General features: G+C 37.5%; 1 pseudogene; it reads left to right on the top strand.

Moving 5' to 3' along the window:
• The first annotated feature begins 236 nt into the window (after positions 1–236).
• On the top strand, positions 237–1,004 carry LOC149254907 (putative strigolactone esterase DAD2 pseudogene; annotated as a pseudogene).
• Positions 1,005–10,786: the final 9,782 nt, after the last annotated feature.

Consider the following 10,786-nt stretch of genomic DNA (forward strand, 5'->3'; position numbering starts at 1 on the left):
AATTATGGCCATTCACCATGAAAGAAGGGGGGCGTTGTAATTCGATACAAGAGAGAGTCTTTCTCTCAATTTAGTGCATGACAGTAATGGAAGAAGCTCTTCATGACAATTCCCTTAATTAGTTGATCAAGATCATTATGCAAACTAGAAAAAAGGAATGTGACTTATTGATGAAAGAAATTGTGTCCATGATTTTCAACTTCTTTAGTTCTTTGTGGACATTTTAATATGTTGTATTCGATATGGTATTCTTTGGCATGTTGATCCCAAGCTTTTCAACTTCGAATCATATACAGATTCACTCTCTGCTTATGTGGATGACCTCCTCGCCATTTTAGATGAGCTTAAAGCTGACAAGTGTGTTTACGTAGGTAATTCGGTTTCTGGTATGGTGGGTTGCCTTGCCTCCATCAAAAGACCAAAATTGTTTGAAAGATTAATATTACTATGTGGCTCACCAAGGTAACAGATCATAAGTACAATCATTTAAGCTTTAGTCCCCATATATACTCCTCTTTTCTCTGTGTATTCAGCTTATGCACACGCGTTGCTATTGTTGTTTCTTCAGGTATCTAAAAGATTGCTCTTATGAAGGAGGATTTCAACGTGGAGACATCAGTGGGATTTTCAGTGCAATGAAATCGAACTATTCAGCATGGGTTTCAGGCTTTGTTCCTCTATTAGTTGGCGTGAATGAGCCCTCTCTAGTAAATGAATTCACTAGAAAAATAATGAATATGAAGTGTGAATTCGCGCTCGTGGTTGCCAATACCATCTTCCAGAGTGATGTGAGAAACATATTATGCAATGTGAAGACCCCATGTAGTATCATAGAAACTAAAAAGGACATAGTGGTTCCATTGAGCGTGCCATATTACATGCAATGCAACCTTGGAGGAGAGAAGAATTCAGTGCACATACTTGACACAGATGGCCATCTTCGGCAGCTAACTTCACTCGGTATGTTTGCAATGTTGTTTACTAATCTCCTTGCAGGTTACTGAATATATAGATCAGATTAATGAGGACAGTGGTTAGTTTTGAATGGATTTTCTATTCTGTGAATTATCTGTGGTATTTCTATTTTAATAAGGTACAAGCAACCCATCATCAGGTTCAGGGAGAGACATCTTTGTATTATAAATCTTTTTGCAGTTATAACTTTCTATATGGATGTTAAAAACAGATTTTATGTATGTTTGGTGAGTTATTTTTCATGGCATTCCATTTCTTCAGTTCGAGCCTTTTCCCTATGTTTGTTATCACATCATCTATCTCATCTTCTAATATATGTTGTGCTTCCCGTTAATGGTGGTGTTAATCCAACGCTCTTGTGTGTTTCGTGGCATGTGTTTAACACTAACGATGTGTCTATTTACTAACACCTGCGGGTTTTGGTGTAACGGCAATCGTGACTCCAACAAGTGGTATCAAAGCGAGAGGTCTCGAGTTTGAAACACACCTGGCTCGCGTTGAGGGGGGAGATTGTGATGCTCTATGTTAATGGCAGTGTTAATCCAACGCTCTCATGTGTTTTGTGACATGTACTTAACACTAACAATGTGTCTTTTTACTAACACCTGAGGATTTTGGTGTAACGACAATCGTGACTCCAACAATATACATAAATGATTGTGTGGGAAAATTAGCTTAAGAAATAGAGAAGCAATCTCCGATTTGTTGTGGGGTTATAAGCGATATTCTTCGTTATTCTGTATGGTTATTATTTATAATAATTTATTATTGCTTACCCTGTTAGTTTGGGTATAAAGGATATTTTCTTTCTTGTCTTATCTCTCATTTGATTTTCATCTTCCAGCTCACATCGTAGGTTTTAGTCAAAAGCTTTGTCTCTCATTTTTTAAATTTGTTTAGCCGAGTTTCCTTTCAGAGTTCACATCACAATGTTCGTAGATACCAATTTAAAATATGAGCTCTATGACCGTTGGTGGTTGACCTGGTTATTGGTTATTGTAGTGTGAAAGGAATTGAGCACTCCAATTTAGGCTTATCCTCAATCCTTTAGATCTCCACATTCTTTTCATTTGTATATGCTTCACTTTATTTATATATTATTCCAATGCAATTATACATTCTATGAAGTAATAGGTATGAGGATTAACTCACATGAAATTTGATTCCCCCTAAAATTTGGTTATCGCATTTCATTCATGTATGATGGGGATTAATGTACATAAAATTATCACATACTTTAGGTTTGAAGCTCTATTTGGGCCACTACTGAACGAATGTTGTTATTATATCTTCTTGAGAGGTATGTGTCTTTTTATTTCACAGTGAACTCATGGCTATCACATGGATATGCCTTAGGATATGTTTATGCAAAGCGATCTAGATTATTATGTGTTGTTGAGCACCTTAGAGGCCACTATAACCGTATGAAACTTTTTTAAGGTTCTTATAATTGAAGTTTATTTTCCAACTTAGTTTCCATAAAATAATCAAATCCATGAGATGACCATTTGGAATTATCATGTCTCTTTTTTTGGTTGTTAGATTGACAAGATACAAGTTGATGTTGGTGAGTTAGTTTCCTCATAAAATGGTTGGGTGTGAGTTAGTTTCCTCATAAAATGGTTGGGTGCTCCTTGTTTTTCACATGTGAAATGGTGCCTATGTTTAATGAGTTTTTAGTCTCTATGTCATTAAATAATTGGATGGGATATTCCATTTCAAAACCTTCAAAGCGTATGGAAGAAATTGAATTGTTTACAATTCTAACTCGATTTTCTTTCCAAGGGAGCATTTAAGGGTTTATTCCTTATCGTGCTTTATTTAAAATATCAAAAGGTAGAGAATCAATATTCAAAGCCCATTTCATTGACATGGGATTCTCCATAATCTATAACCTTCAACATATCTGAATGGTATTAATTACTCAATAACTGTCATGAAATCTAACAATCTAACTATGTTTTCCTGTGAGCAAGGAATTTTAGTGTTTATTTCTTATAATTTTTAATGGAAAATATAAAAGGTAAGATAATCAATATTCACAAGCAAATAAAGTGTATATTGTTTAATAATAATAATAATTTAATTTTAAGGGTAAGAATTAATCAAACAATCAATTGGTGTACGTGATTCTTTTGTTTATGGGAAAATGGGATAATGGATGGTGTATGAGACCAACAAATAAAGTGTATATTGTTTAATAATAATAATAATTTAATTTTAAGGGTAAGAATTAATCAAACAATCAATTGGTGTACGTGATTCTTTTGTTTATGGGAAAATGGGATAATGGATGGTGTATGAGACCTTTTTCCTTTGGGATGATGGAATAATAAACCCAAGGGATTAATATTAATCCCTAGAGTTTAATATTATTCCCCAGGGTTTATAATTCCTTGGGTTTTTAGTATTAAACCTAAGGGATTATAAACCCAGAGGAATAATATTAAACCCAAAGAATTAATATTATAAACCCAACGTATATAAACCCTAAGATAAATATTATAAACCCTAAAATAAATATGGTTGACCACGATTATAAACCCAATAGATATTAAATGTTAGGATTAATATTATAAACCCTATGAATAATATTATACCCTAAGAATATGAACCCATAGATTAATAGACCTAAGGGATTGCTATTATAAACCCAAAGGAATAATAAACCCAAGGGGTTAATACTAAAACCCCAAGGTATTATAAACCCGAGGGAATAATATTAAACCCAAGGGACTAATATTATAAATCCAAAGTATATAAACCCTTGGTTGACCATGATTTATATTGAACCTAAGGGATTAATATTATACCCTAGGAATATGAACCCTTAGATTGATATACCCAAGGGATTGAGATTATAAACTCTATGAATAATATTATACCCTAAGAATATGAACCCTTAGATTAATATACCTAAGGGATTGATATTATAGACCGAAGGGAATAAATTAAACCCAATGGATTGATATAATAAACCTAAAGGATTAATGCCAAAACCCCAAGGTATTATAAACCCAAGGGTGAACCATGGTTCAGCGTCGTATTGCGATAAAGATTGTCTTAATATTTGAATCAATCATGGTCAACCATGTTTATTTTTGTGTTTATAATATTTATCATGTGGTTTATATACCTTGGTTTATAATATTTATTTGAGGGTTTAACATAGGATTTTCTTAGTATGAAAATCAATCACGGTCAACCATGGTCTAATGTTGCATTATGACAAAGCTTCTCTTAATATGAAAATCTACCATGCTCAACCATGGTCGAACGTCGCATTGTGACAAATATTGTCTCAACATTAAAATCAATCATGGTCAACCATGGTCCAATGTCACATTGTGACAAGGATTGTCTCAATATGGAGACCAACCATGGTTAACCATGTTTCAATACCATATTGTGAAAAAGATTGTCTGAATATGGAAATCAGCCATGGTCAACCATGGTTACTGACCATGGTCACATTATGACAAAGATTGTCTCTTGGTCTAACATCACATTGTGACAACAATGGTCATCCATGATCAACCATGGCTTGTGATAAAGATTTTCCCAATAGGAAAATCTAATATGGTCAATCATTGTCCAATATCACATTGTGACAAAGGTTGTCTCAATATGAAAATAAAAAATGGTCAACCATAAAACAACTTCACATTGTGACAAAGATTATGTCAATATGAAAACGAGCCATGGTAAACCATGTTTATTTTAGGGTTTATAATATTTATCTAAGGGTTTATATACCTTGGGTTTATAATATTCATCCCTTGGGTTTAATATTATTCCCCTAGGTCTATAATCCTTTGGGATTTTAGTATTAATCCATTGGGTTTACTATCCCCTTGGGTTTATAATATTTATCTTAGGGTTTATATACTTTCATTCCTTGGGTTTAATACTATTCCCTTAGGTTTATAATATAAACCCTAAGATAAATATTATAAACCCTAAAATAAAGATGATTGACCATGGTTGACCATGATTATAAACTCAATGGATATTAAATCCTAAGATTAATACTATAAACCCTATGAATAATATTATACCCTAGGAATATGAACCCTTAGATTAATAAATCCAAGGGATTGATATTATAAACCAAGGGGAATAATAAACCCAAGGGGTTAATACTAAAACCCCAAGGTATTATAAACCTAGGGAATACTATTAAAACCAAGGGAATAATATTAAACCCAAGGGACTAATATTATAAATCCAAGGTATATAAATCATTGGTTTACCATTATTTATATTGAACCTAAGGGATTAATATTATAAACCCTATAATAATATTATACCCTAAGAATATGAGCCCTTAGATTAATATACCCAAGGGATTAATATTATAAACTCTATGAATAATATTATACCGTAGGAATATGAACCCTTAGATTAATATATCTTAGGGATTGATATTATAAACCCAAGAGAATAATATTAAACCTAAGGAATTAACCCTTAGATTGATAAACCCAAGGGATTGAGATTATAAACCTAAGGGATTAATTCTAAAACCCTAAGGTATTATAAACCCAAGGGTGAACCATGGTTCAACGTCGTATTGCGACAAAGATTGTCTCAATATGTAAATCAATCATGGTCAACCATGTTTATTTTAGCATTTATAATATTTATCATAGGGTTTTTATATCTTGGTCTATAATATTTATTTGAGGGTGTATCATAGGATTTTCTCAGTATGAAAATCAATCATGGTCAACCATGGTTAACCATGGTCCAATGTTGCATTGTGACAAAGATTGTCTGAACCTGAAAATCAACCATGCTCAATCATGCTCAACCATGATCGAATGTTGCATTGTGACAAAGATTGTCTCGGCATTAAAATCAATCATGGTCAACCATGGTCAAATATCGCATTATGACAAGGATTATCTCAATATGGAAATCAATGATCGTCAACCATGTTCCGACGTCGCATTATGACAAAGACTGTTTCAATATCAAAATCAACCATTGTCAACTGTGGTCAATAACCATGGTCACATTGTGACAAATATTTTCTCTTGGTCCAACATCACATTGTGACAACCATGGTCATCCATGGTCAACCATGATGCAATGTCGCATCGTGACAAAGATTGTCTCAATAAGATAATCTAGCATGGTCAACCATTATCCAACGTCACATTATCACAAAGGTTGTCTCAATATGAAAATCAAACATGGTCAACCATAAGCCAACTTCACATTGTGACGAAGATTGTGCCAATGTGAAAATCACCATGCCCAACCATGTTTATTTAGGGTTTATAATATTTATCTTATGGTTTATATACCTTGGGTTTATAATATTTATCCCTTTGGTTTAATATTATTCCCTTGGGTTTATAGTATTAATCCCTTGGGTTTATTATTCCCTTCGGTCTATAATATTTATCTTAGGGTTTATATACCTTGAGTTTATAATATCCATTCATTGGGTTTAATATTGTTCCTTTGGGTTTATAATACCTAGGGGTTTTAGAGTTAATACCTTGGAGTTTATCAATCTAATGGTCCATATACCTAAGATATATTATTATTCATTAGGTTTATAATATTAATCATGGTCAGTCGTGGTCCAATGTTGCATTGTGACATAATAATAATAATAATATGAATTAATAAAATTAATAATAGTAATCCAGTGGTATGTTTTCGGTAAATGAAGCGTATGCAATTCTTTCAACCAATGAGGATCTAGATTAAGATCCTTTATGGAAGAGAATATGGTACTCAGGTTTCTGGCCCAAAGTAGCCTTTTTCCTCTAGCTAATCGGGCATGGTAAACTCCTTACTTGGGATAGAATCCAGAGAAAAGGCTTTGAAGGCCCATCACAGTGTCCTCTTTGTATAAACGAGGAAGAGACAACGGATCATATCCTTATCTTTTTCCTGATGGAGGAAGAGTTATGGATGCAAGTAGCAAATCTTTTTGGAGCTTAGGACCAGTCGGTGAATAACCTAAAAGAATATTTGGAGTTTTGGCACTGGAACCTCTTCAAGAATCCAATAGTCAATAGAGCATGGCGCCTATCTCAAGGTTTCACTTTGTGGAACCTTTGGAAAGCTAGGAATAAGGTAGTTTTCCACTTGGAGCCTATCAGGATCAATCAAACATGGGACATTATTAAACACAATATCAAAGAGACCATCCTTGTGTAGCATTGGGAGGACGAAGATTGGAAAGTTGATCGAAGAGTGTCCTATATTCTCTGGGCCCTAGATCTTTGCCCTACTGCTTCCTCCCTGTTTCACTCTCAGGTGCGAGCGGTGAGAAGTCCATCGGTAGACAAGTTTCTTCAACCCCCTCAAATATTCTTCAAATTGAACTTTGATGGTGCCTCTGAGGGCAGCCCCGGTCCTGAAGGATTGGGTGGAATGATCTGGGATGTAGATGGGAAGGAAATTAAATTATTTGCAGCATCATGTGGTATCACTAATAATAATGTCTCAGAGTTATTAGCCTTGGAGAAGGGTCTCCAACTAGTGATAGAGACGGGTCTTATAAATCTCCAAGTCTCAGGGGATTCTCAGTTGGTAATCTATATCCTTCAAAAGTTGATCAATGGTTGTCCTATGGAAAAGGTGGTCAAGAGGTAGAGACTAGAATCTATCTGTGAGGGAATCCAGGCTCATATGTCCTTCAAATATGTAATCATGGAGCATGTCAGAAGGCAAGGGAATCAAGTTGTAGACAGGTTAGCCAACTAGGGCAGTAATCACAATGACCAATATCTTCTCTTAGATTGGTTGTTTCCCTACAACTCACTGCTTCTGGTTGAGCTCGGCCAAATTGTCACTAGAGAGCAGCCTTCCCCGATGAGGGTGTTGAACATTTGGAACCCTGCGTCACATGAAGCATGACATATGGCATAAGGTATGAGTGGAGGAGGGTAGCCAATAAGCCCTTTCATCATGTTGTGGTTAATTACTATGCATTTGAATGTGTGAAACATTTCCCTTCACCTACGTGCGAAGGAATTGTACCGTCTCGTGGATCAATGACGTTGGCGTTACGGTGGTTAAGTAGTATGGTGCATGGAGAATTATGGGTGTTATTTGGCTCATTAAGGGTTACAAATTTACTTGTGTCCTCATTTATTCGGGTTGTGTGGGTATGGTGGTGGTATTCCGATTATCACTCCTCATATGAGCTCAATAAGGTAACAACTTTTTCCCTATTGCTTTGGGTGAAACTTTCCCTTTCATTCCTTAGTTAGAAGGTGTGTTGGTTGAAGAACTAGTTGGTTTTGGGCATTGATGTTTTGGGCTTGCATGGTCTCTTGCTTTGGCACTCCGAGTGGTGGTTCTTCATTTGTCTATGTAAGGTGTTTGTTGTTATTATAAGTGACACTCGATCTCCTGGTGGTGGCGGTTTTACTCGGGCGGGAGTTTTTGTGCTAGTGTTGTTTTAACTCTTTGGCATAGACATTGGCTGGCCTTTCCTTCCTGGGGCCGCTAGTAGAAGAATTCCCTTAAGTGAAGCCCAATGGCTTTTATGTCGGTCGGGTTTATGGGAGCCTAAACTTCTAGTTTTTCTTGTGCGTAACTAAGAGGTGTTATTCTGCCTTTTCCATGTGAGGGGTTATCTTGAAGCTCTAGCCTGGATTTGTGATTGTTTCGTGGCGAATTTGGGTCGAGGCGACCAATGGAGCTAGGTTTTCTTGCCTTCTATGTCTGTGGTGTGGCCTGTTGGGTTTCTGGTGGAAGGTGGCCAATTAACAGAGTGTGTCATTTCTGGGTGCGTAATGTTGGGACTGATAAGGTGTCCTTAGTGTGGATTAGGGTTAGCGTCAGGGGTCTAGGTTTCGGTGCAACCATCGGTATGAAGCCAAGTCTACATTCCTCATGTGCTCCTGTCTAGGAGAAGGTGGAGGTATCCCATCTTGGGGAGGGGTCAATTATGTTGGATGGAGTCAGGGGTGGCAGTGTGAGAGTAGATGATGGTAGCAGCTGCCAGGGTGCTGGAATTGTGCCTGATAGTGGGCGTTGGGGTCGTGGAGCTCGTGGTGGGTGAAGGTCTTCGACCAATCCTGTAGAAGGCAAGGGTAGAAGGATCCTGACTTAGAGAAGTCGTGGAGCAGACAATGGGTGCAGGGGAACAAGACGTGGTTGAGTCTTGAGCACACAGGGGCATAACAACAACCAGGTGGCGTGGGGTCAATTGGACGTGCATCTACTAGGCAAGCTGGGAAAAATACGGTGCTCCAGATGATGTTTCAATCTGTTATAGACATACTAGAATCTCATGATAGGGTCTGGAGGAAGGAACACAAGGCAGTTATGGCCAAGATGGAGCAAATCCATTATTTTCAATGCCATGTCCGCGAAAGAATTGTGGTTGTTTGGCATGGATAAAATCTGTTGATTGAGGAGATCAAAAAGTTGGAAGCTTGGATTGCTCACTTTGAGAAACATGTCAACTACCTGTACCCTCGTCTTCTTCCTCCAGGAACGAGGCCAAACATTCCTGCCTCAATGACTTATGATGGTAACCAATGTCTTTCTAGTTCTTTTTGTTTTCTGGTATGTAAGGCCTATAAGGTTGTGGACCTCTCTGTTAGGAATTTTGATTTTTTTATGTAGCATGGTAATAACATTGGTCAACAAACCTGGTTGGGGTGAAACCACATCCATTTTGACATCTTTGTATATACATTTCAAGTAATGGAAAAATTTCGACTTACAAGATTTTTAAAATATTAATTAATAGTAGTATTCATAATAATAATCATAATAATTGTGCCCCTAATCGAGGTGTGATGGGAAAGGAGATCCAATGATGGATTGTGGACATGCTTAAGGGACAAGTGGCCAGGGTTAATGGGCGACCCACTCAAGGACCCCACACACACATGACAAGAGGTACCGGGAGAGAAAGGCAGGTGTCGATCACTTTGGGAAAACAAAAGGGAAGGTCGGAATGTAATCAAGAAGGAAAGGTGGTGAAGGAAGTCAGTGCATGCATGCAAGGTTGGAGGAGGAAACGAGCAGCAGGCGACGAGACTGGAAGCTGGGGGGAGGACCTTGCCTGCAAGAGGAGGGATTTCTGCCACCACCATGTAAACGCCTTCAACACCTCAGAAGGAAACTGGTATGTAATTCCGGCCTGCCTTAGTCTTGATATGGAGTCAATGCTGCAAGAATGGAGGCTAGTCTGGCATCGAATGGTGGTGCTTTCGAATGTTTCAGAAGAAATTTGGTTTAGTTCTTTGTTGTTAATGTCTAGATTTTTACTTTCTGCAATGTATGGTAGCTTGTTGGTGAATAAGAGGATCCATGGAGGGTTAGGAGCAGCTCTTGGCTCCTCGATAGTGAAATTTTCTCCTGCCCTCATTGAAAACAGAAGTCTGGGACAAAGAAGGGGATGAGGCCCCTTGAGGGTCTGTGGTCGTCTGGCAATCTCCAGAGCCAGAGAGGAGTGAGAGGGGGTTCTGGGATTTGTAATGCATGCATGTCTATCTTGTCTAGCTTAGTCTGGTTCTTGGGAGACTTACAGACCCAATGGGATAGGAACGAGGTGTTGGGGCACCACAAAATCAGTAATCTCGACCAATCGACCGCTGCTTGGCTTCCAAGTCATCCTATGGAGCAGAGGGGAAATAATTAGGAGTTGGGGGACTTGAACCCTGATGCGGCTGGTAATTATGCCATTGCGAGTTCAATCCAATGGAATTGGAGACATGGCAAGGTAGAGGGTCGTATGACTGACTAGGGGGGTTATGGGTATGTTCCTCACCTTTCTCTCAGCCAATTCAATTAAAGTCATGCTACAGGGTAGTTTAAATGACCA

Source organism: Pinus tabuliformis, chromosome 7, assembly GCF_031772625.1.
Source record: "Pinus tabuliformis cultivar Carrire ecotype Pingquan chromosome 7, CPIR1, whole genome shotgun sequence".
NCBI lineage: Eukaryota > Viridiplantae > Streptophyta > Pinopsida > Pinales > Pinaceae > Pinus > Pinus tabuliformis.